The sequence below is a fragment of the Mycteria americana genome, chromosome 13 (assembly GCF_035582795.1).
Source record: "Mycteria americana isolate JAX WOST 10 ecotype Jacksonville Zoo and Gardens chromosome 13, USCA_MyAme_1.0, whole genome shotgun sequence".
NCBI classification, from domain to species: Eukaryota; Metazoa; Chordata; class Aves; order Ciconiiformes; family Ciconiidae; genus Mycteria; species Mycteria americana.
Window position 1 is genome coordinate 18,324,817 of NC_134377.1, and position 25,571 is coordinate 18,350,387.

At 42.7% G+C, this 25,571-nt stretch overlaps 1 protein-coding gene across 1 annotated transcript in view; it reads left to right on the top strand.

Moving 5' to 3' along the window:
- HIC2 (HIC ZBTB transcriptional repressor 2) overlaps window positions 1-25,571 on the top strand; it is a 73,607-nt gene that overhangs the window by 28,173 nt on the left and 19,863 nt on the right. Inside the window, exon 3 of the mRNA XM_075515973.1 lies at window positions 13,389-13,458. The gene's annotated coding sequence lies outside the window, so the exon portion shown is untranslated. The remainder of the gene's footprint in view (window positions 1-13,388; window positions 13,459-25,571) is intronic.

Sequence of the window (25,571 nt, forward strand, 5' to 3'; positions counted from 1 at the left end):
ATAGCTGGTCACATGGAGGGGAAGTGAAACACTTTGATAATATATATAGCACAAATGCCTGGATGGAATAAGAAGAAACAAAGTGTGTCAGAGGGGAAAATGCACTGCAAATCTTTCAAATTCAGTAAGAAAACATTTCCACAGTTCAAATATTTAATTCTCCATGAAACGCTGATGCTGAACCTGATAAAAGTCATCCAGATGGAGAGAGATTGCTACCTAGTACTAAAATACCAGCATGCCTATTGACCTGTCCTGTGCTCCTCGTACCTGGCAAAGCACTGGTTACGGTAATCTCCCAGTCTACTTCCCTTCCAATTGAGAGTTCTACAGGGATGACCAGAGGGAATCTTAGTGATACTACAAAGGAGCCTGTTTGCTTAAGAGGGCATATGTACATCTTTTAACAATCTGGTTGTGTACCTCCTTTGTGGGAGGATCCCTGACCTTATACAGAGAGGGACAAGTGCTAATTAACTTAATTCTGGGAACAGGAGGTGGTATGACCTTTTCCAAAGTGATTCTTTTGGGCTAGAGTTTACACAGAGGTATTTGCTAGGACTGATGCCTGGGTTTGCTATAAAAACATTATTCATAGAGAGGTGCAAAATTCCCTGGTGTGGCTGGGGGAAGAAATTAGCCTCCCATGCCTCTGGTTTGGGTTCATGGTTGCTTGCCTAAAAATTGTTGGCACTGTGGCCAGATTTATGTTATTGAGTATCAAAACACAGTTATGTTTTCTGTCTTATCTTTTAGCACTGAACACAGCAAGTAGATCCAAGTTATTAGACCATTGTTTTGGCCACCACTCACCCTATGTTGTGAACATCCCATCTTTTATTGGCACCCCAGGAGGAAATTTTTTTTTTTCTAGCTATCAAGATGTTGTCTGTCCTGAGCATCTTCCAAATTTCTCTCTCTTTTGCCAAAGAAGTGGTAAGGATTCTTAAAGCCATTTCATTGCTGTACTCCCTCCGAGCAGCTCAGGGACACAATTACAACCACCCCGAGTGTGCCTATGCTATTTGATTTTTGTTCTTGCTGCCAGCACTAAGCAATCAGTCCCAGTTGCCCCAGTGTAGACAAAACCGGAGGCAGCTACAGCACTGCCTTAGCAGCAACTGCAGAAAGCAGGGCTTGTGGAGGCGTGCCTGAGGTGAGCAGGACAGAGGGCCATTGGTCTGGCTCTGTTGAGGAGATGAAACTCAGCCCCCACGAAGGAGGCAAGTTGCTGAGGACCCCCTGGCTGGCCACGTGTCAGGCTCACAAAGTATCTAGGAAGCCCTCGCTGCCTAGAAGTGGGCAGAAAGCTGGCCATGGAGTCTTACAGCTTGAGAAGAGGTAAGAAGGCAGCTGGTGAGACTGAATTTTCCTCAGGGAAAGAAAGATCTTTGGTCCCTGCTCCCTGTTGTCTTCTAATGTTTTTTAAAAAAACCCAACAAAGCAACTCTTCCTCATTCCCCACCACCACCCCCAACAACAAAAAAGCACAGGTTTGCTGGACCCTAAGAGAAACAAATGTAAGCACCTCTTTGGAAAACACTCCTGAGGCCTGCGGCCATCCCGCATTCCTGAGGAGGCTGCAAGCCTCCTCCCCAGCGTGCCCGCCCAGCAGGGCAGCCGGCCCCGGGGCTCTGGAGGCCACGCTGCAATGCTGCCCCTCTCACCGCACCAACATACCCACTCAGAGCCCGGTTAGGGACTCGGACGTCGCTTAAGCCTGTCCGTAGCCATGTTTTGTGCTGCTCGTGCTCGGGAGATGAGTGCTCAGGAGAACAGAAGCAGCATCTTTACCATGCGGCGTTTTCTGCCATATTCATTCAAAGGACGGCTCCATGTCTGAAGTGCTGCCAGACTGATCTATGAACATTGCAAAGCAAACAGCTGCCATGTCCTCATCCTACTTCTTGTCACGGCATTGCCAGTAGAGCAGGAAGTTTTTCGGTACTGTAACTAGGTAAGGGGTATTTATTTAGATGAAAATGAAGGTGAAATCCCTATTTCCCAGTTGGTTTGACCCCTATTTACAAAGATCTAGTAATGCATGTATGTAGAAGAAATATCTACATGAGTGAAAATGTGCCCTGCTAACATTAAAAGGTACACTGTGGTATTTTGCCTAAGGATAAAATGTAATTTTAATTGAAAGCTGCTGTAACTTGATAGGGAATATCCACAACAGTCTTGAGGATCTACTTTAAAATACAGTTAAACACAGAGCCAACTCCCACCACTCTGTCTCTTAGAGCTACATGTCCTCTTTGATCCATTCATGGTGCTTGCAATTCCTAAGAGACATGCATACTGCCAGTAGTCAGAGCTCATTAATATTTATATGATACCTTCCATCTGAAGATGTGCGCTTTGCAATTATTACTTAAAACAATTTCGCAAAACCCTAAAATTTAGCTCCACTTCATAGCTTACAAAACTGAGACCTAGAAAATTTGTGTGTCCTTGCATGAGACAGAATGAGATTAGGAATGTGGAAGAGGTGCATGGACTCCTATTATGCCGTATTTCTTTACCTTTCCTTCACCAGTAACTTTTGAAAAGGCAGCACAGGTTTCCTTTGGCAATAAGATGCACTATGAGCCTGTACTACCTACACGTCCCTTCACTCACCTTCTCTTTCATTGTGGTTCTTCACACAGCGTTTTCTTGCTTTTTAGAAAGCCTCTTTAAAAATACAACCTGGAAACGACTTGTCAGCCCTGCAGAAAAGACCCTGAACGAGTCTTTACTTGAACGTGTTAAACCCTTCCCTAGCACATTGTATTTCAGTTCCTGTGTAAGAGTAGACAGAAGGGATGGTGGGTTATAATCCACACCAGACGTGGGCTCTCTCCTCAGTCCTTCCTGGTGCATGTGGAATGAAGGAGCTTGGCTCAGTGTGAGACTGATATCGGGAGGGAGGGCTTGCCATGCAATTAGACCAGTTCACTGTAAACACCTAAGTTGCAAAAGTGGCTCAAACTTTGATCTTTTTGTTGTGGAAAAGAAATCTGAGACCGTGAAACATGCCCTCAGTCACAAACAAGGAGGCGGACATTACTCAAACCCAACTGTGGAAAGTAAATACAGATAAATGTGGTCAAAATGAGAAAGCAGTTCTTTCTTCCCCGTCCCTTGCTCCCTGGTGTACAGCCTGCGTTCACCAGGGGCTCCTATTCTGACTTGCCTAGCTCTGTTTGTGAGTGCAGGCCCTAGTCCCACACCTGAAACGCCCAAATCCAAATGCTCCCCAGTGCTGTCTGGGATAAGGTTTAAGCCACAGGTGCAATTAAGCTTTTAAGTGGTAAGCCTATTTGGTTAGGGGCACACCTAGAGCTTGCAACAAGCTGAGAGAAAAACGATCAGTCTTTCAAACTGACAGGCGGTTCCTGAAATACTGCTGGAAGGGTTAAGAAGAAGCTACAACATTTGTAATTCTCCTGGTATTTATTGTAACAACTCTCTGAACAAGTTCTCTGTGGATGCATCTGGCTGCCCTAGTGAGGTGGGACTTGATTTTAATTACAACTCTGGTAATGGATTATCAAAACGATGGTGTTGCTAAGGCCCTGGGCACACTTTTCTTAGACCTCTCTTCTTTCCCCCCCCACCCCCTCCTTCCCAAATCTGCCTGAGCAAACACTGGAGCAAAAGGAGAAGTTTCACAAGTGTAGGCTGTTAGCCTGTGGTCTCTTTTCCTATTGGCATTTGGAGCTTTGATTAGATTTTTTTAAAGGAAAAATGTCATAGCAGGTTGTCCAGTAAAACGCTGGTGAATATTTTAAGATGCAAATGTTCATAGTCATTCAATGAGTGTATGAAAAATGCTGGATGTGAGACTTCAGTGATTCCTCGACATTCTGATTTCTTTGCACTGTGTCATAGCTTTGCTTTTATAATCATTAGGACAACATCAGAGACCTTTGCTTTGCATAGCCTTGAGTTCTTGGGCAAGGATTTGAAAGCGGAACATTAAGATGCGTTAGTGAACATGTCCTAATTAGTCTCTACCTTGGCTACCACATGCTCAAAGGCCATGAGCCTTACCTACACTATGCCTCTCAAACACCTTCAACAATATAGCATTTTATCCTAGTCTAGACAAAGTCTTAAGGGTTACGTTGTCTAGTCAACTAATCACTCCTTTTAGTGGGAAAACTGCTTTCCTTCAGGATTGTTTCTCTGCCTCCTTTTTCCTCCTTGCTCTTTTCTCCTCCTTCCCCCTGCATACCTTCCCTGCAGCAACTCCTGTTCCATCTGCTGTAATGTAAGCATTAACTATTTAATTGCTGATTAGGAAAATCTCATCACCTGAGCTTTGGAACAATATTGGAGTGGGAGGCAGAGGAAGGAGATGTGCGAATTTCTAGTTCTCTATCACAGGCTGACCTGGGAGGGCATTAGTCATTCTTGACGCCATGAGGGTGTTTAACGTCTCTTCAATCTAATGGGTAGAATGGTTGAATGGGATTTGGATGTAACTGAGTCCTAGTCATCTTTTGCTGCTGAACTTGCTATTTGACCTTGAGTGAGCTGGGTCTGGCCTTTCATCCTTTAAGTGGATAGAGGGCAAGTACTGTAGCTAAGTGCTTTGAGATTCTTGAATGCAGAAAACATACTCACACAAAGGACTAGTTGCTTTTCCTGTATAATAAAATACTGTGGGGTTTTGGAATTTTTTCTTTATGTTTCTGCACCAAGTTGCACAGAGATGAGAAGCTGGAGGAGATCTGCAGTTCTCCAGGCAGTGAAAGCCCTTTTAGCTCTCTGTTCCCAAGCAGCCATATGGGGGCTTTTACCCAACTGACTTATTTCCTTGTGTGATGCAAGTTCAGCTGGTGGCCCCCTTCCCTCCCCCTGGCATCAGCTCTTCTAAGCATTGTCGCGTTATCAGCATTTCAGCTCCTCTTTGCACTTGCAGTACCTAGTTGCCACGGTCAGATGTAGTCTGTAGTGTAATACTTATGAAAATTCAGCAGACTCCTGAGGGACCATGGGTGATGTGGGGAGAGAAGGTGTGCAGGTGGACTCTGCAACCCATGTAGTTGGTCTCTGCCCCGAGGACTTTTCATGGCTAGTCATAACTGCCAGTTTCTCACTTGGTTTTGCAGGACCCTGAAAGTTGAGCTGGAGATGGGAATTGGACCTTTTCCTTTCTGTCGTGAAAGAGAAAGGACTGAAATATTTTGATAATTGGAGAACTAATGAAACTGCCATTGTAAAAGACAAGAAAATGGTATTCTTAGCAATTAGCAAGGGAAGGCATTTTAATCAGATGGAAACTATCTTCTTATTTGTATGGGGAGTTTATTGTTAGCAGATGTTTAATTTCCGTAAGCAATTAATATTTGGAAAGCTTAAAAATTATTTATACACATGTAAAAAACCCTTGTATTTTACTTCAGTCTGTGTGAGTGCTTACTCCCTGTGTCTCCTCAAAGACCCCACAAAGACAAGAACTGGCATTCTTGATACTTTCAAAGAACGGATGGGCCTATGTGTAGGAGAGCACAGAGGAGAGGGTAAGTGTATATATGGGCAGGGAACGGAAATAAAGGAAAAAATACCTTTGAGGAAAGGGACAAAAAATGCCAAAATACATCTCATGCTGTCTGCCTTCATCACAAACAACTCCCACCTCCTCTCCCCCACCTCAAAAAAAAACCCAATTCCATTTAGAAAACGTCCTTGCAGATCACGTGGCAGCTGGCAAAGGCTGCTAGCCCTTCTGCCAAAGACAGCTTAGACTCCTGAAACAAAGCAAACTGGGTTGAAATTCTAGGCATTAAAAACTAAAGCAGCTGCCTCCCTGACATCCTGGGTCAGACTCTGATTTCAGTTTCGCTTCTTCTAGATCTTAGGTAATGTCGTTGCTACGGTATAACTGAAATGAGAACTGGGTCTGCTAATCTTGACATTGGGTCACCCATTGGTAATCCATTTGTTATCTCTGTTACATTTGTGGGAGCACACACATCCGCTCCCTTTAGACTGCAGTAATTTATTTGGCCTATTTCATGTCTGATGGTCACTTGAAACTGTACCTCTTGCCTGTCAGCAGCTGTAGTTGTTTTGCTAAGTGACTATCTAAAGTGAGACTTCCTTGTGCAAATGTGTATTTTAGACACTGTCACCAGAAATCCAGTGGTTCTCCTCTCTCCCTACCCCTCCCATCTCCTTCAGCTGTTTTGATTTCAGGACACATGGCTTAAATGAACGTATGCTTGGAGTTTGCAAAGTGGCTTGGATGACAGGAGAAATCGGATCACACAATGAAAGTTCAGAACCCAGCCACCAATTGGTACAACAGGAGTCTGCAACTCCCTTAACGCTCATTATTGTCTCGGCATAACATCTAGCAATGTGCGTTTCTCACGTCCCCCTCTGAAAAATGGTAACGTAATTGAAACGAGCAGGCGGAGGAATGTCACCACCTCCCTCAGAGCGGCTGGGCTGTCAGCCTTCGCTTTCTGTGGTACCCCCAAGGGCTGTGGGTATTGGGGTGGAGAAGGGCCTGCACACCTTATTGTGCCTTCTTGCTTACGCTGGAGAATCTCCAGCTTATCCTGCCAGTGCAGTGACTGCATGTGGAGGAGGGGGAGAGGTTGTGTTGCAACCTCTGAGAAAATTAGTTGTCTCTATTTTATCTTTTGCAGCTGCAGCACTTTTTTTTTCCCCCCTCATCACCCCCCCCCCATGCGAGTGGTATGTCTAAACCATATCCTTCAAAACCAGTTTTCTAAGCAGATTAGATGGGTAGCAGAGACAGCTATGCAATCAGGCAAAAATGTGCACTCAAGCCTTCATTTTGTGTGGTGGCCAGAGCAGTAAGTGTCTACCACCTGGATTTTTTTTTTTCTTCATTCTCTCCCTTTCCTGTTATTCTGCAGTGCTGTGGTCTGTTGCTGTTGTAGACTGAAACAAAATGCTCATTCTGGTCCTTAATTATATCAAAAATAGGGAGGGGAAGGAAGTTGGGTTCCATGCTAATACTCATTAACATGAAGAAACATAAAGCATGCTCCCTGGCTGGCATGCTTCATGCAAAGTGACATTTGCTCCCTGTGAGCGTGTTGAAGGGTAATCTGGGGATTACCTACGAGTCCTTCAATACCAATCCTCCCCTGACCATCCTGGAAAACCAGCATCTAAGTTTACTGCCCCTCTGAATTCAGTACACTCTCCTGGACCTCCACTGCATGTGAATTTGGTCTCTTGCTGCCCCGTATCTTTCACCGCTCCCTATCAGCCTTGTTGCATGCTAGGAATCTGACAATAATGGTCTTCACCTGCTTTGAGATATCACGAGAACTCTTAAGCATCGGTATTGGTTTCATGTCTGATCTCTTATAGGAGAACGAGCTGAATTTAGGATTAAGCTCTATAGACAAGTTTGGAAACCTTACGGCTTGTTCAGTGTGGGTGGAAAACGGGGATAGGCTAGTGGGCTGAGTGGCAGACCTGAGGAAAAGAGAGTTGAGTAAGCTTTGGCTTTCTTCCAAGAGAGGAAACGGAGCAAAGTGTCCCAGGAGCCATTTGTTGCTCCTCTGGAGGAGAGGAAGGAACCCAGAGAAAGGCGATCAAGAAATGTTTTTCCCTGTGAGTCTGGAGAAACACCATGGCTAAGAAAAGGAGGGAGAGAACTCGTATGATAAAACTAGAAAAGAGAAGTTGGGGATTGAGGTTTGAGGGAAGAAGAGAGGAGAGAAAATAAACACTTTATTTCCCATTTAAGGTATGGAGAAGGAAATAAAAGAGAAACTAACCTGAAGACTTTCATGTGCTTTATGGGGTAAGAAAGAAGCTACTAGAAGCCCAGACAAAAAAAGTTATATTTGAAATACTGATAGAAAACTGTGCTTGAACATGTTGGCACAATGCACTTGATTATCTTCTGCTGATCCCTCAAAAGTAAAGAATTACTTTTGAGAAGAGGAAAAAATTGCAAACAAAAGAAAGACTCAATCTTACTGGCATAAAGGGGGTGAAAAAGTGGGTGGAAAGCTGGTTGGATGTGTCAACCACAAAAGTGGTGAGATATGATCATATAGAATTCAGGTTTTAAAACACAAGGAAATAATGCAGAGATATTTTTCACACTGACTCGTAAACAGCGTCTTTGGGTGTGCAGCATTGCCAAATTTACCCTTGTTACAGGGGCAACTTACAGTAAGTTCCCACCGAAGCCATACACCATCTGTTTGAATTACTTAGAGGAAAGGTTCATCTCCTTATTCCCCTTCTATTAGATGTGACAGATTAATGTCTTTGAGGGCAGATCACTGTTAGGCTAAATCTTTCTCTGGTTATGATTCCTTATAACTATAAAACAGTCACAAGGTTATGGGGTTTAAAAAGAGAGGTTTATTGCAGTTTCCAACACTGAAACTACAGGCTAAGTGCATCTCCTTTTTCTTTTTTCTAAAGTAAATCAAAACCATACATGCACATGCACTCTACCTTCTCTCCCATATACAGACCTAGGGGTAAGAACACACATTACAAGAGAAGCATTATAGAGTCTACAGGAAAATGACTAAAATGGCTTTCTAGATGGATTAGTATGTATTCACATACTAATCCTCCCACTGAGTCCTCTCCACTTGTTTTAAGAGCTGTTTGTTGAGCATGAGTTGGTGGCACCTCTAACGTTTGGGGCAGAACTCGGAGCCTTCAGCAACTCCACCGGCACTTGTTTCTACCCAGCTATTGTAAAAGCTGTGTCCGTGCCTCAGCTAGAAGAGCAAGGGATCGACTATTTGCACATCTGTTGCAAAACCTCTAGTTCAATACTTGTCAGACTCTCTCTAAACTAGTCGTTATACTCGCTTGATGAACTCAATCCTACAGTCCTTGGGTCACAACAGGAGCTGTGTAGGAGGCAGAGGGGTGCTGATATTGCTACAATTTAAGTTCCCTGCTGGGGGAATTTCTGCAAGAGAGTGCTTCATTCACTGGATTATTTTTAAGACAGTTTGTATGAATGCTGCTGTGGTTAGTAAGAGCCTGATTTGGGTTTTTCTTTGGAACGGCTTTTTCAGGGGAAAAACGCAGTTTCTTTAAAATAGAACCTTTTGTTTCCTAGAAAAGCCCAATTCTAGTTTTCTGATCACCTGTAAAATTAATAAACTAGCTTTTTACCAGAAGTATTACATTGAACTGTCTATACTACGTGAATGGGAATCTCTCTTTGCTTTGCTTTAACTGGTCTGAAAGGCTTCACTCGGAATTGGTTCAAAACATTGTGTTGGAGTCCAGGTAGTGCTCGGCTGCTCAGAGAGCTGTTGTCTGATGTACTCGTCCTCTTCTGCTGGACTCCAAGGGCCCTGGCATCCCCATGTGGCATTACAGGTCTCCTGGTTACTGTGCTGTGCCATGGGACGCCTCGGTGCGTGCTATGGGAACTGCCTTCCAGCCAGGGAGTCTGACCCAGAAGTGAGACCAGGGTTATCAGGCTGCCAAACTGCAGTGTCTGAGGCAATGCAACATTGTGGGAATAAAAGCAGTTCGATGGTGTACTGACTCAGAACAAAATTTCTCAGGTCAGGTCACCAAACCAAAATGAACCAACTTTGGTTTCAGTAATGTAAAAATATTCCATTTCAAATGACACAAAATGCACTGGTGTTCACAAATAGGTTTGTTTTTGGTTTTTTTTTGTTTTAAACTTGTGAACTTCCGTTCTACAAAGAGTCTCTAATTTCAGTTTTTCTCCCCGAATTGGGACGAGAGCGAATGTTGAAATACTGGAATTTCTTCCTTTCTGGGGAGGAGGTAGCTGCTGAGTATGAGCAACCAGTTTCAGGGTTAGGACAGCTGACTCTGAAGACCTGTACGCTGGAGCAGAGCAAGTGATGGTGGGGCAGATAGGTGATGGAGGGGAGGGGAACAGACAGGCAGAAGGAGGGAAGTTGGAGACAGGAATGAGAAGCAGCAATGAGGGCAAGAACAGAAGAGTAAAGAGGAGAGAGCAGAAGTTTCTACTTGGCTCCCTGGGCTGTCGAACTGCTACATTTTTGTGCTGTGTTATGCTGTTGGCTGTGCCTAGCTCAGCACCTTCTGTTTTGCTGAGTGACCGGCAGACATGCAAGCTGGTGCCGCACTGAGAGCTCCTGTCAGAGAGAGCTTGAAGCACTTCATAGGGAGGGCAAGAGCTGGGTGAGGAGCTGGGGTTCACACCAGTGCACAACTAGGCAGTGCTGCGTGGTTTCACTTCTGCTCACTGAGCAGTCGAGTCCTGCCGTGCATGCAGGACCAGAAGATGAGCATTTCTCAGTTCCCATCCAGGCTCTGAGCAGGGTGCTTCAGCCCTTGCAAGTCAGAGAATCTCTCTTCTGCTAAGTCTTTTTCTGCAAAGTAGAAAGAACAGGAATACCCTTTTCTGGTGTGACTGGGAAGGAGGACTAGTGACTGTTCCTAACACACTGCAGAGTGTTTATTACGCTGATGCTTTTATTATTTAACAAGTTTCTTAACTTTTTTTTTTTAAATATACCAAATTGATACACTCCATCCATCAGCAATGCCCTCCAGGAATGAGTAGCTAATTAGAGAGCAGGACTTGTGAAAAGACAAACCCGGGTTATGCACAGAACAGGTTTCTCCAGTATTTATTGCCTATGTTACTGCCCAAGCTTCCTTGTAAGTAATAGTCAAATAATCGGCCCGGGTCCTTTTGTGAATGTTTTGAGTCTGTGTGGTCCTCCTTTGTTAGAGCAGCTCATGGTTTCTGAAAGCTTCTGCACCCCCTGTTCTGAACAGCAGAGCCTGGTGGCACCAGCTGCTTCTGCCTGGAACGAGCATTTGCATGTGACATTAAAAAAAAAAAAAAGCCAATTTCAAAATGTATTTGCTTTTCCTTATCCCCTCATTTTTCAGCTCCTCTTAAAACTCTGGAAATATTTAAAAGATTAATATATTTAGCTTTTGCTACAAGCATCTTTTAAACAAGTAAAGCTTGAGGAGGAAAGAAATCTTTCCTTCAGAAATAAAACAGCAGCCAGTGTTTGGAAATATTTTAACAATAGACCATATGGGAGTCCCAAACTATTAAGCTTTATTATTCAGAAGGCGGAAAATGTGGTTTGATATTCAATTGATATACAGCATAAATGAGAGCCGCAAACTCGTCTCCCTTGAGCTGGGATTCAGATGTTCTCTTGAATATAATAACTAACGCTTTGGCCTAGTTCCACAGAATGCATCCAGCCTGCTGATCATAAGCCAAGAAACTGTAGGCTTCCCCCCCCCTTCTCCAAAGTACTTTCCTCTCCTGCCAGCATGAGCTTTTGGCCTGAATATAAATCTCCTGATATTAGATGCGTATAGAAAATGGGGAGGATGCTAATAGCGCACAGCAGTAGAGCTGTGTGTGTGTGCATGTGTGTTTGTTTTTCTTCTGCTTTCATGATAAGGTTTTCCCTCTGTGATGCGCTGTCGGGGGATTACGGTGGTCATCCTAGGTGGGAGCGCCTTTGTTCCTGTTTCACTGTTTGTTCCTTAGTGCTGTGGGAGCAGGTGAACATCTTTTGGGGTTACTGTGAAGTGGTGCCAGAGACCATGAGGGTGTGGAATTTGTTGGCAAGAGAGACTGGAAGTGGTTTCAGTTTCTCCCCCCTCCCCCCTGATTTGACTTGCATATATTTATAATTGCCCTTTCCCCTTTCTATCATGTCTCTCTTAACTTTCTCTCCTATGGGGAAAAGAACCCATAAAAGTTGCTTATAAAACATTACATACATGGACTAAGATTGCCTATATGCAAAGGGAGACTGATAGTTACACAGATACTGCAATCGAGTAATGGCAGGCTGGATCACCTGCTATTTTTTGACACAGGATCCCTGATTCACTCCGTGTACGGGATGGACCAGCTTTGTCAGTGTGAATGTAGGAGGTGTGGTATGAATAAGGAGTTGCAGGGACACAAGAAATGGTCTTGCAGGTCTGGCAGTTGAATGCTGCCCTGAAATACTGAGTTCTGTGTCCGTCTTTGCCAGAAAGCTCCTTTGAGATGCCAGTATTATCCTTGGAAATGGCTGAACTATGTTCACTGAAACTTTCTGCCCTATGCCCCTCACCACAACCCAACTGCCTGGGCACAGACCTCAGGCATGGAAAATCATGCAGGCGGTGATGTTTAACAGTCAGGTATACCAAATCAAGTCGCGCTCTAACAGTCTAGAAGCAACTTTAACAGATCACGTTTTGATTCTATTCCCTCCCTAGAACACATGCAATGTGAGATGGCTTTCTATATATTTTAAGTTGTAGGTGTTCAAGATTTTTCTCAGACTGTTGTGCTGCAGGACTTGACCAGTATCTATAAGTAACTCTCCCCCCCCAGTTTTGTGACAGACATCCTAAGCTATGTTGGGCCCTATCTTTTCTAGCCTCTCGGAATCTGAAATCGGCCGAAGAACCTTCTCTGTGGTCTGTGATTTCCCCTAAGTAGCTAGAAGAGTCCAGCATTAAGCTGTCTGGCATTTTTCTCTGTAAGTGTGATGAGCCCAAGGAAAAGACTTTCATTTTACATTTAAGTCCAGGAATGCCTGTAATACAGAACACTGTAGAGAGTATAAATTATGCACTCTGAATGTGAAGTTCAGTTTTGGCTTCTGCCTTTCCTCCATTTCTCTTTTCAGTTGTTCATGATAGCTGAAGTTTTCCATGTTTTTGTCTCAACCCACACACAAATTTTTTCCTCTGGGGAAAACTGGAGCAAAATCAATTTTAGTGCAATTTTTCAAGCCTCTTTGACTTGCACCTACATCTGTTTGGTGTGGGGGAGTGGAATTTTATCATAAAACGTTTGATTTATTTAATGTATTCAATAAGCATCCAAGATGTGCCAGGTACTTTCTCAGCCTTTTTTGGATGAGAAATCTTGCAAGCTAAGAACTTAATAAACAAAGAAGCTACAGAACTCAAAATTTCCCTGCTGTTAAGGTCTCCATATATCTAAGGAATAAACCATGTTTGAACAAGGCAGATCCAGAGACTTGTAAAGTACAAAATGTCACATGCAGTACTGATGAGATCTAACACTGTAGGAACAACTAATTTTTACATATTTCTTGATCCTGTTATCTGCCCAACTTACAACAAGCTCAGCTGAGATGTGTCCATACAGTAGCTCTACTTTCCTTGCAACTATAGGGCTATTTTCATTGATGAAGCCATTGCTATGATTGTATGATGCTGTACTAAGGGCTCATCTGAACAGGGTCATTGGTTCAGACCAAGGTAAGTTACAAATCTGAGCGGAAGACCTATTCCCAATTCACTTCATCACCCTAACGAAGGGGTGATTGGGAATAGTTAATAAGGAATAGCTGTTCTGGAATAATCCCTTTTTAAGACAAAGCCTTATTCTTTCTATAATTGCATTCTAGGAAGCTATTCTGTACAGAATCAGCATGGGATAGAGTGCCTAGAAGACGTTCAGACCAAGCACAGCTAGCGGTGAGTGGGGCAATATACACCGGGATGCCCTCTTGCAACTATTACGAGTGAGCAGAACAATAGCAAAATTGGTTGCCTGTGCATCTCTCTAGAAGGCAACAGAAAGTATTATATCAAAATTGCTGTACAAAGGCCTCTCTCTTAGCAGGGATGAAGTCTGAGCTGCCTGTTACTGTCTGAGCATTAACCCTGTGTTACGGACAGAATGCATGTTTCGACTCATAACTGATGACGATTTGATTAAATGTTGGGGTGTGGAAAGGACTTGTGTGCTTTTTTTCAATGTGTATATTTACATTATTATGTGGGGAGCAATCAGTTCATCAAACCCATCTGATTATTCAATTGTGGGGAAAGACAACAATTGGTTGGAGGAAAACTTGTATTGTTTCTAAGGTGGACAGAAAATGAGTTTAAAATAAATTTGCACAATCTTTTTTTGAGGAGAACCTACACTAACAAACTAATAAAATAAAGGAAAAGCCACTAATTTATAATGCCATGAAAATTTTCCTGCAGCATAAAATTTTGTGCTTGACCTTGCCAAGGAGGACGGGCTGGAGTAGAGGTGGTGCTCTTGTGCTTTAATGCATTGTAGTTGTGATATAGTTGCTGTTAATTCATAGGTCTCCTGACTTTTGGAATTCATCCCTTTCCTTAAAAGGGAGGGTGGCAGCCTGGAGTGGAGAAGCTCCAACTGCAGCCCTTTGGATGTTAATCCGCCCTGACTTTCTTAAGCCTCCTACTTAAATCATTATCTTAATGAATCACCATTGCTGCTATCTTCAGTGCTACACAGGAACATGCAAATTTTAAACAGCCTGGGGGAAAGACCTTTTTGTCTGTAAAGTGCTCTGATACTTGCATTTAGATGTTGCTATGATAGGTACCTTGGATACTACTTTCTGCCTAACCCCACGGATAGATCTTGGGGTATAGTGTATCACCAGTGTATGCCTGCTAGGTGGCTCTCGGGGCTTGCCCCTGAGAGGAGATGGATGCGATTCTGCTACTGACTGTAAGAAGCAGCTTTAGCTCAAGCAGTTCAAGCCAGATTGCTGTGCCAGTTTGTCATTCATCTAACTGCCTGTTGGCTATGCTTTTCTATAGTTGCAAAATGACAAGGAGTTAAGGGAGCAAGGATGGGGGTCCCTCCTCAGCTCTGCAGCTGCCATTGTGACTTTGGGGCAAGTTTCTTCACCTCTTTGCTTGACTTTTTTCACAGCACAAATAAATATGCCATGCAAATGTTATTGGAGCAACTAAATTTTCTCCCAAGTAGGTATCAAGAAATTTGATATAGCAGGAAAATTACCATCTTGCTAGAAAATCCTAAGAACATTTGTTTGAGGAAAAACTGAACATAGCGAAGCCACTGGAAAGTATCTTCCAGACTTTCAGTATTGTGTTGTCCAGATTTCTTCTTGAAGAGTCAACTTGCCTAGGCATTGAGCTTTGCCCACTTTCAGCTCTCCCAGATGGTCACTTGAGAAATGTTTACTTGTAGACAGTGGGTATGGAGAGAGAGCCATGTGTAGCTGTTTCAGGTGGCAAATCTTTGTGGTTATTTGCAATATGCATTGAAAGATTTGATTCCTTTATTCATTAAACCAAGAGATGAGGAAGCTGTTTCATGCAAATGTCCTAGATGATAAGAAGTAGTCTTCTCAAATTGCAAAGTAAATTCACCCATTGTCCCCTTTCTGTGGCTTAGAAGAAGAGCCCATTCCCTTACTTTGGGTAACTTTTCCTCACCAGTAATAGTTCTGCTTCTGGAACAATGGCAGGATAAATGCGGAAGATACCAGGTGAACAGAGATCCTCTAGTCTCAACTGGGAGAGCACATATTAACAGAACTGAGCTTAAGTGCATTTTCTGCAATAATATTATCAATTGTCAAGTCCTGCTGGGAGAGTTATGCCCACAAGCGGCCAGAACATCTGTCTCAAGGAGGGCATCCTCATCCTTCTCAACTAAATCTTCTCTGAAACCAGTTGAGCTGGAACTAGATGTTTTTAGACTAAGAAATGCATTTTCTTAGCTCATGCTAAAGCTAAGTAACATGTTCTCAACTGGTGATCAAAGAAAGGGGATGTGAGAAAAAGGGACACGCTGACTTTTTGCAGCTCAAGGCCTGGACACGAGTCCAGTGTGAGGCAGGAGATACCAGCTGCTTCCTTACCCGTCTGTGCACACCTTCCCGGATAGCAGCAAGTAACTAGCCCTGTGACGCAGACTTTTTTCCTGCTTGGTGTAGCTCTGAACAGACTGCCACTTTCTTGTCATAGTGTTTAAGACACTTTTTGTAAACTGCTTTACAATGATAATTTTTCTGCTCATTGTGAGTAGACTGTTGTGTTTTCTGTATTCAAGCTCCTAGCTGGTTCTGATCCCTTGTTGGATGGCAGCATTTTATAATACAGGGGGTAAATTAACTGGGGAAGCCATCTATTAGATTCATCACTTCAAGAACAGTCAGACTAGGGATTTCGGAAGAAATACCAGAAGTGATTTATGTATGTGTGTGTACAAATATGCGGGGTGTGTGTATATATATTGTGTGTGTATTTCAAAAGAGAAAATGGAGGTGACTAACATTTGAGGCTGAGTGCAAAACTTAAATGCAACTTTTTCTCATTCCAGTCTTGGAAAGTAATGGTGATGGGTGTGGGCAGGTCTCTGGCTGACTTTCTGAATTGCCTTTATGTCAGGGCTCCAGCAAGGGATTTGGTGGAATTTGTCATCCTATTGAGTAAAAGTGATGTTCTATCCCACATTAGTTTCCTTAGGAAACAGAAGGAAAGGGACTCTTCTCCCCAGCACTTAACACACCCAGTGTTATTTTTGCAGGCACTGTATGCAAAATGTTCAGAAAATGAGATATCCAGAAGGAAGGTTTAGATTTCAATATGCTGAACTGGCTTACATTATTTGCCTAGCTTTTGCATGCTATCTTATGCTTGTGGGTAGTAGTAGAGTTTTGTTGATGTACAAAGGTTGCTATTTCTATAGTTTGCTCATTCAAATTCAGAGGTTTGTAACTATGGAAGTAAAATCTGTCTGTGCTATTATTTTGTTAAGCTGTCTTGAGCTATTTCTGTTAACCGCATGTTCACAAGAGTCTGTGTTTGCTCAAATTACCTGCTCAATTTTCTGGTCAGGTATGCTGAGATGTGGTGTTTCAGCTCATGACTTTGTTTTGTGTTATCTTTCTCGCAGTCCGTTACAACTGCTTCCCAGAAATTCTGAAATTGGGGTCAAACAAACTGCTCTGATGTTTCTCCCAGCATTTGCTAATTTGGCAGTATTTGAGCTGCTACTAAGAAGCATAGAGAAACTGCAGCTGAGCGCTGTGACTGACAGTGCTGTTATGAACAAGTGATGCACATAGCATTACACAGGTAGATGGATTTTAATCTGCAAGCATATCTATCATTAATTTTAAGGGCTTTTGGAACCATGGTAGCTCAGCTAAGAGAGGGGAGATAAGCCAAGCAATTATATGGAGCAGCTATATTTGGTGAAGCACGTCTCTTGGGATTAGCAGGGGCTCATGAGGCAGGGTAGTGAATTGTACATCACAGTGCCATGTCTGACTGATCCTTCAGGACAGTCACTCATTATATGCGGACGCCTGGGAAATTTCTTAAGACTGGGATATTCACTGGAATAAGCTTAAGAAAGTTTCCTTGGCTGGTCAGTATAGATTTTAATGCAACAATGCTTCTCCTGGCTTGTTGGGGAGAACCATGTACTTTCTGCTTCTCTGGCTTGTGGGACTTCTCACTGGGTGTACAGGTGAAAGAAAGTACCTGTGAGCTTTGAGTGGCTGCAAACTGCCATGCTTTTGGGAAGACTTTGAGGGGGGGAAATGGCAGGGATTTGGAAGCTGTGAGTTTCACCGGCTTGAATTGGGTAAAAAAAAAAAAAAAAAAAAAAAAGAGATCTACAGCAGCAGTTGTTGGGAGATGAAAGATTTCACCTGTCACCTCAGCAGACTACTTAAGAGCACTATCTGAAGTGAGTCCCCAAAAAGTTCTAGCAGAGGGATTAATGGCCAACTGGGAGGAAATGCTACACTCCCTGAAGAATCAACAAACTCTCTGGATGTTTACCCAAGCTGGTAAACCAAACAGAAACCATCAGTATGCTGCTATGTAAATTCATGGTGTGCCAGTATCTTAAACACTGTGCAGTTCTGATTACCACCTCTCGAAGGTAGTGGAGGACTAGGGAAGGTCTGGAGAAGACCATCAAAGATGGGTCTCAGGTCAGTCAACGTGATTTCTCTCTTTGCCATAAGAAGACGTGACTTATTTCAGAAATTGCAGATGTTTTACACTGTTATGAATGGGGTGCGGAAGGGGAGCAGGGAGTTACTCTTCATGGGTCTTGTGTTAACTACACTGATTCAAAGCAGGCAAAGAGGAGGCACCTCTGTCAAGCAGCAGTTACCATGTGAAACTCATTGCCAAAGGGTATTATGGATAGCAGAAGACTAAACAGATTGAAAAATCTATAAAGGACAGGTAAGGTCTTATTAAAAGTGATGGCCTGGATGTCAACCTCCGAATCAGGAGTTCTTTAACAATTGCACAGGGTATAAGAAGGGAAAAGACTGCCTGTACTCTATTTCACTGCCCCCCCCCCCCTTCTGGCTACTCCTGAAGAACAGACAGAGCGCTAGACCTTTGCTCTTATAATATGGTTATTTTTATAGTTCAAAACTAGAAAGGAAACTAGCTACACTGAGTGCACAGAACTAGTTTTGCCTTGCAGCCCACAAGTAATGTAAAGCACACTGAAATGAAGAAAAGTAGGAGACAAATGCTTCCTAATACCTTACAAATGTGTGTGTTATAAAAATGCCTCTGTAGCCTGCTTACTTTGTTAAAATTCTGACTTAACAAAAAGCTGAGCTTGTTAATGAAGCTGTGAGTCACTACAATGTTTCTGGTTATTTTTCTCACTTTCTGTGTTTGGTGTGACAGTCCGTTGGTTGCCTGATAATGCACCTAATGAGCTGGCTTAAGCATTTTAACTTGAGTAGTAGTGACACCTTGGGCTGGAAGCTGAGGATGGCTGCCTTCCACAGAAAGGACTGGGGAGCACAACAGGGAGGGAAGAAGCGGCAAGCGGGGAAGGAGGCTGAAGAGGAGGCAAGATACTAAAATCTCTTGTATATGCATAAAAGCAGGAAAGTCTAATACAGAGCAGGGCTTATAGTTGTGACTGCAGTGGCAACAGTCAGTTGGTATTTGGGAGGTGAAAAAATCAGTTTTACATCTTACTAGACGATTGTACTGCAATACAGCAGTGCCTCCTGGCAGGGAAAGAAATGTAATGTAAAGCAATACAGCATGGAGGAGCAGTTGGAGAGCTGTCAGAAGCTGAGTAGCTTGGAATGCTTCCACGTGAACCTGGGAGCAAGCGAGCTCGCTACAGCGTGGCATTCCCCTGCCCTGAGGAGGAGTAGGGACTGCAGCACAAGCGTGAATAACGTACCTTACAAACAACACAGCTCAGCTCTCTGGAGGAAGGCTACAAGAGGCTCTTCTAGGCAAAATAGTGCGCGTTTCTTTTTTCTCTTGAGAGATTTCTCTTCCAGCTCACAGAGCCCTTCTGAGTTCACATGCCAGGCAGCCCTGGGGCAAATGAGTTTGTACCTGTCAGCTGTCATTGCCTGGCACACCTGAGTACTCAAGGGCTGCCAAAGGGGTAGCAAAAGGCTGGAGCTCTCTAAAGTGCGGGCTGCACGAAAGCTGCTGGGCCTGATCTGATTGGGCAAACAAGGAAGTAATGACTTTTTTTTTTAACGGTTTGTATTTCCAGAGGGCTTTGGTGCACGGCATTGGCTTTTATTCCAGTTTTTAGATGTTGGATGTACTTAGCAATCTTACTTGTGGTTTTTAACCGCCTCCCCCCAGCATTTTCCTTCCCTTCAAATACTCTGCCTTGCTCTGTACATTGCTACTATAAATTGCTTAGGATGATGGGTCCTGCTTCTTACTTGGAGCCTCTGGATGCTATTAACAAGTAATTGCTGGAAAAGCTTGTTTAAACATGAAAGCCCTACGTTATTTTTTTAAATTGCCCTTTGAGGTGGCTGAAATGCTACTGAAAGATTATTTTCCTTTAATACTGGACAAGGAACCTTATTAGGTAAGGGAAATAGTGTTCTTGCTAGACTATTTCTGAGGTACCAAGTCACCTTCCTTTTAAAGAAGGGATGTGTAGTTGTAGTCCCCCTGCTTGCTTCTCCCCTGACCAGCAAAACAACTGACGTTTACAGCAAGGAGCAAAGAGGTTTTATTGGCTTTATTCCTTCAATGCATCCAGACTTTCTTTTTCAAAAAACCTGTAAGAATGCAAATATTCATTCTGCATGTTTGCTATCTAGCTACAACTTGAAATCCAGCAACACTGGTAAATATCCAGGGATATTCTTTCAATGTCCAAGCTACATATACGAGGGTTGTCCAGCATGATGTAGGACCAGGGCACTGTGTCTAATACACTATTACTTTTCCTGTTGTAATCACATCAGTCAGATTACTGGATGGTTAACCTGTGGTCATGAATAAGCTTGAACAGGATCCTCCACCATTCAAAAACCAGTAGCTACAGGTAGCACCTCTCCAGGTTAAGACTGTTGTTAGATTGGCTGAAGCACAACAGATCTTGCTCAAAATGTAACTGAAGTGTGTTCTGTCAGTGGCAATATGAGTCACCATTAGCCTACTAGCAACCATTGGATAATCAGATGAAATTTGTGGTTTTTACATACTGAAAACTGTTAGGCAGACCTCCTCACAGGATGAGCGTCTCCTGACTTTAAGAACAAATAGTTCATTTTGTTTTGATGCTCATGTAGCTATGAGGATGCAGCAAATGTATTGACTCTTTATTCCTTTCTACTCTTTCGTGTAACTCCACACACATTACTGCAAGAAAGCAGCGTGTGAGCTCATAGCTGTGCCCCATCACTTAATGAAGCATTTGCTTTAAAGAAACGACATGGACCTTCTGTGGAGGCTGTAGAAGCAGTAGCTAGGCTGGCCAGGTCTGAGCCCCACCAAGCAAAAGGAAAGACTTCATTTCAGGTGTCCTAAGCTTAACAGGCAGTCAGGTCTGTGCTAGCAATTAAGGTGTGAATTTTATAAATGGAAGTGCTGCCTTGGGGAGGAATAAACAAATAAGGAACTTAGTGCAGAAATGGTTTGAGAAATGTCATGGATTGTGAAGACAAACATGAATTTGGAAGTAGCATGGGAGGGTTTCATTAATACCTGTTTCTTCTGCACCTTTCACATAACATTGTGTCTGATCAGGTGAAGGTCTGTCTTTGGTTCCTCTGCCATCTTCCTGATAGCAAATTAAGCTTTATCTTTTTACGTTTGGCATGTGTGTCAAGATTTTTTGGGAAAAAAAAGATTTCTCTCTAATATAAATTGCTAAACAACATGTGGACAGACACAATCACAGCCTCTCAGTACGTATGCCACAGAAAGGGAAGCAGAATGCATGTTGTAGGAATTGATACATACCTCTTGCTTTCATGGCGTGCGAGTATTTCTCTTTCCCCGTTATTGTTTATTTCAATTTGTGTTTTAGTAGTCTTTATGTTAGGAATTTGTAAGATACTGAGCAAAAGTCAAGTGCATCGTAGATATAGTGCCTAAAAGCTACTGAATTGAACAATCTCTTTAATACCTAGGAAAAAATACTTGCTTGAAATTACAATAGCTGCCTTAAACAATTTTCATAGATCTTCATAGACCTAGAGTTTAGGTCTGTCTTTATTTAGGCACTACTTGTCTTCTGCCAAAGGTTTAAGGAAAGACAGGACACTCAACTGCAGAAAGTCTGTCCCTAAGCATGAGGAACAAGAGTTTATAAGAAATTACTGGGCTTTTGATAGATGTAGCTGCTTTTGCAGGGAGACCTTGAGGCCGTTTTTGCTGATTTTTTTTTTTTTTTTTTTGAGTTTATGTAATGCTGTAAAGGATTTCAGTTCAGAAAACAATGAAAGCTTCAGAAACTTAGGATGCTTGTTTTCCTTTTCTAAGCTGGTGAATAAGAACTAGATATAATGGGAAGCTACCAAATATCTGGTAGCTCTAGATTTTGAAGGACAAGGCAATGAGAATTCAGTTTTAAATCATCAGCTACATCAGCTCACTTCTCTTTAATAAACAGTTTGTTTTAAATGTTAAATATGTTTGGACTTAAATGTTTAGTATGCTTGATAAGAAAATGAAGTCAGAAAATTCTCAATGGATGTTTACTTTTTGAATTTTCAGGCAGTATGATTCAAATAAGAAAAATAAAATGTCTAATAAAAGTCATTGGCTGTTTATTAAAATAATAAAAGGAGGAAAAATGTCAGCTGGATAAATACTGTAAAATAGAATAAATGTTTCAACTGGAGATAGTGCAGCTCTCTGGTTAGCAAAAAAATAATACCAAATTGAGAGCAAGACTATATTTAGTTGCAAATCAATATGGCTTAGTAGTTACCAGCCACTGATCATCCTTTATGTAAAGAACTAGAGTGTAAATGTGAAACAAGATTAAAATTGGTAGCTTTAAATTACTTTGATTTAAATCCACCCTTCCTCTACCATTGGATGCTATCTGAATAAATAAGTAAAAGCACATTTAGCTGCTGGCATGGCATTGCCATGGCTTTTCCTGTCTTTGCTATGATATGATACACAGATAAAGGAAACTCCCTCTGTGTGTTCATGTATTGTCACTAACGTAACACTTGGTCCCTTTTTCCTCCCCTTCCTCTGTCTCTCATCTCCATTACCCTCCCCCAAAATTTAAATGGGCAAGCGAATTTTCGATTTGTCATGTTTTTCATACTTCTCAAGGTGTGTGAGCTGCCTCTGAAGATAAGTGCACCTGGTCTCCTATTTTCCTGTCTTCTGTATGTTTGATACAAACTGAAAGAGAGCCCTAAAGAGGTTTTTCTTATTTTATTCCTGGTCACATGTTTGGTACTGTAACTTCTGAAAATTAAAATTAATTATGACCTTAGAGGCAGACAGTCCAACAGTGAAATAGCTTGTAATTTATTTGAACTCTGAAATTCCACTGGTTAAAATTGTGTAAAACTTTCCAATAATTTGTTTATATATTATTTTAAGAAAAAACCCCACCTTAATTATGAGTCTGGTTCCTCAATAAAAAAGGATAGCTATCTGGCTAATCATTGCTATGCACTAGATCACTAATTTTCTTCTTAATGACAGTAGGATTTTTGCCATTTTCCCCCAGAAAACTTCTTCAATTATATAACGAATGCATGTGGTTTAAGGGGACGCTGTCTAGGATTTTATGCCCCAAGACAGGCATGTCACGAAATAGCTGTAGGTTGGTGAAGAACCTCTGCTGCATTGCTTGCAAGTACTGACAAGAGTGGGAGTTGAGCATTTGGATGGAAGCCTGTACAGAGTCTCATGGACAGCTCTGTTCTCAGCTGCTCCTACTTGAAATGAGTTATTTTGTTTTTCTCTCACCAAGAAATTCAGACTTTCTGAGTCTTCAAAGAAAATGTGCATGCTGCTATCTCCCTGTGGGAACACACAGCTCCATCTGGGTATACGTAGAAATTGATCATAAGAAGACCTGGTTTTCCCAAAGTCTGAAAATTTTGTTTGTGGAAAAATGAAGCTTGCTCCTATACTAAATGTGGGGATTTTCTTTAATGGCTTCTTAAATAATTGTTTCCGCATTAGATGCGTCACTAAGTATGAAGGTTTCTGGAAGTGCACATTCACAGTTATGAAATACAGCTGGGCCCCCATTTGTCTGTTGGGGACACAGACCTGCTCTTGTGATTTGGTTTCAAGTTGCTCGAGAAAGACATGACAGTGTATACTCTAAGATCTCATGACAAATGTGTAAAGTTAAGTGCTCTTACCAGACTGCCTGCTAACTGGCCAGGAAGTCACTAACACTGCGGCTGGCAAAGAATAAAGAAAACATAAAGATGCTAAATCTTGGTTATTGGAAACTGCTCAGCATTTAAACTCCTGGTGGCTGAGAACATGGGGTGGCATTTGCAGCAGATGTTTGCTGGGTAATCAAAGACCCAGTGTAATAAATAGTTGGTTAAAGAGTAAGAGTTCACCTGGTGGTTAATGATGATTTTTATGGCTATGGACTTGAGACCTCTTGAAAAAGAGAAATGCCAGTAGTAAGAAGTGTATGTGTCTCTAGGGGTAGATAGATTTTTGGGGTCCTGCTCATTTGTTTGAGAATGAAGTATCATGGAATGGCCTTATTCTGAATAGAGGCCTCATTTGAACAGAGATGGCCAGTGAGATGAAGAGATGACTGGGATGTAGCGTATGTGAGAATTTCCCTTTGCTTCTGACCTGCACTGGACTGATGAGTTGGGGTCATTGAACCCACTGTATCATCCGGCCCTTGAGGGGTTATAAAGCAGAGGCGGGCTGAAAAAGTTCTACCTACACCACTTCAGAAGAACGCTTAGCTTGGCACTGCCTTCATCCCTGGCTGCTCCTGATGCCTGGGGCCATTTACTGTAGGGATAAGCAGACAAACCTGATGTGTGTTTAAACCTGGAAATATGAATTAATTAACCAGTGGAATAATTTATGGATGTGGTAGATTCCTCATAAATTAGACTTTTCATCAAGATTGGTGCATGCATTCTTGCTCATGCACTCTCTCTCCTAAAAGCTGTTGCCTGAATGCAGGAATCGCTCGCTGGAAAACGAAGGCACTTGTGCTGTTAAGGACGAATAAGAAAGGAGGATCCTACAGTGCCCTGTGGTCCTCCACCTCTGAGCCCATGCATGCTGGTCAGCAGCTTCTCGCATCCATCGGTGCTCCCACTCCGTTAAGTACTACAAGATGCTTTTAATGAGATGGGTGGTGTGGGGGCAGCTCTTCTTCATGCTGAAGAATACCTTTGTATTGTGATGCAGAGCTATAGCTCAACCAAGTAGCTCTTTTTATTATCTGTGCCAGTCACGAAGATATGACACAGAAAATGCCATTAATGCATTTGCTGCCCTAAAAATTTTCTTGTTGGCTCTTTCAGCTGCTTAGGCCAGCAGCTAGTATCCTCCAAGGCTTAGTGAAGAATTAGGTTGAAATTGCCAAGGGGTGTCTCTTTCTGCGCTGACTTAGGGAGGTACGAGGCTCACTCTCCTTTGTCCTTCCTTCATCCTGCACTAGCCACATCTGCCTCGTGCCCTGTCAGCATTTTCTGCTTGGGAATGGCTGAGTGGACTTTGCTCTGTTAGCTCTGCATCTTTTTTATTTAAAGGAGATCTTCAGAGTGACTATTTGGCATAAATCAGTTGAGAATTTGCTGGTAGTAAGTGCAGAGGAGGGAAAGAAAAGAATATTTGGAGCCCTCCGTTCACTTTCTCTTGGCAGCGCCTCGTTCCTGCTCTTGGAGGAGGTCTTTTGCTTGCCCCTGAATTGATTCAGCCCCCAGAGCACAAATGCTCCGAAGCTGCAGTCGCAGGGTCGCTGTCTGTCTCCAGAAAGTCATGTGGCAAGGGGCTCTGCATGCTATGGAGAGCAGCTCCCCCCGTCCAAGGAGTTACAGGATACCGCTGGGGGTAGCTACAGCTGGTCTGCACTGGCACTAACATAATCCCGCAGGACTGTGTCCATGCGACACAAGTGTGACATGAGAGGTATTTAAGGAGACACACCTGTTTCAGGCACAGGCCTGCGTGTTGCATGCCTTGGAAATGGAAGGTTTTGGTGGAGCAGGAAAGACTCCCATTTCATCCACAGGAGGGCTTTGCTTTCTTCTTTCTCCCCAGTTTCACATTATTTTATAATTCCCTAATACTATGCAATCCTGTGGCCTGTTAGCACCGGGCTGTTTCAAAGGCCAGGCTACTGTTTGCATTTGAACTTTTTTTACCTTAGTGTGTGATTCCAGAGTGATTAGCAGGAAAGAACAGCTTCTGGGCTGAGTGATGGTTTGGGTGTAACTGCTCCCAAGAAAGGGCAGAGAATTCGGAGAATGTCATCTATGTGCGGGGTTGGGTTTTTCAGTCCTTTAGATAATTTAGATTTTATGTTGTGTTTACCTGTGTTTTTATTATAAAGC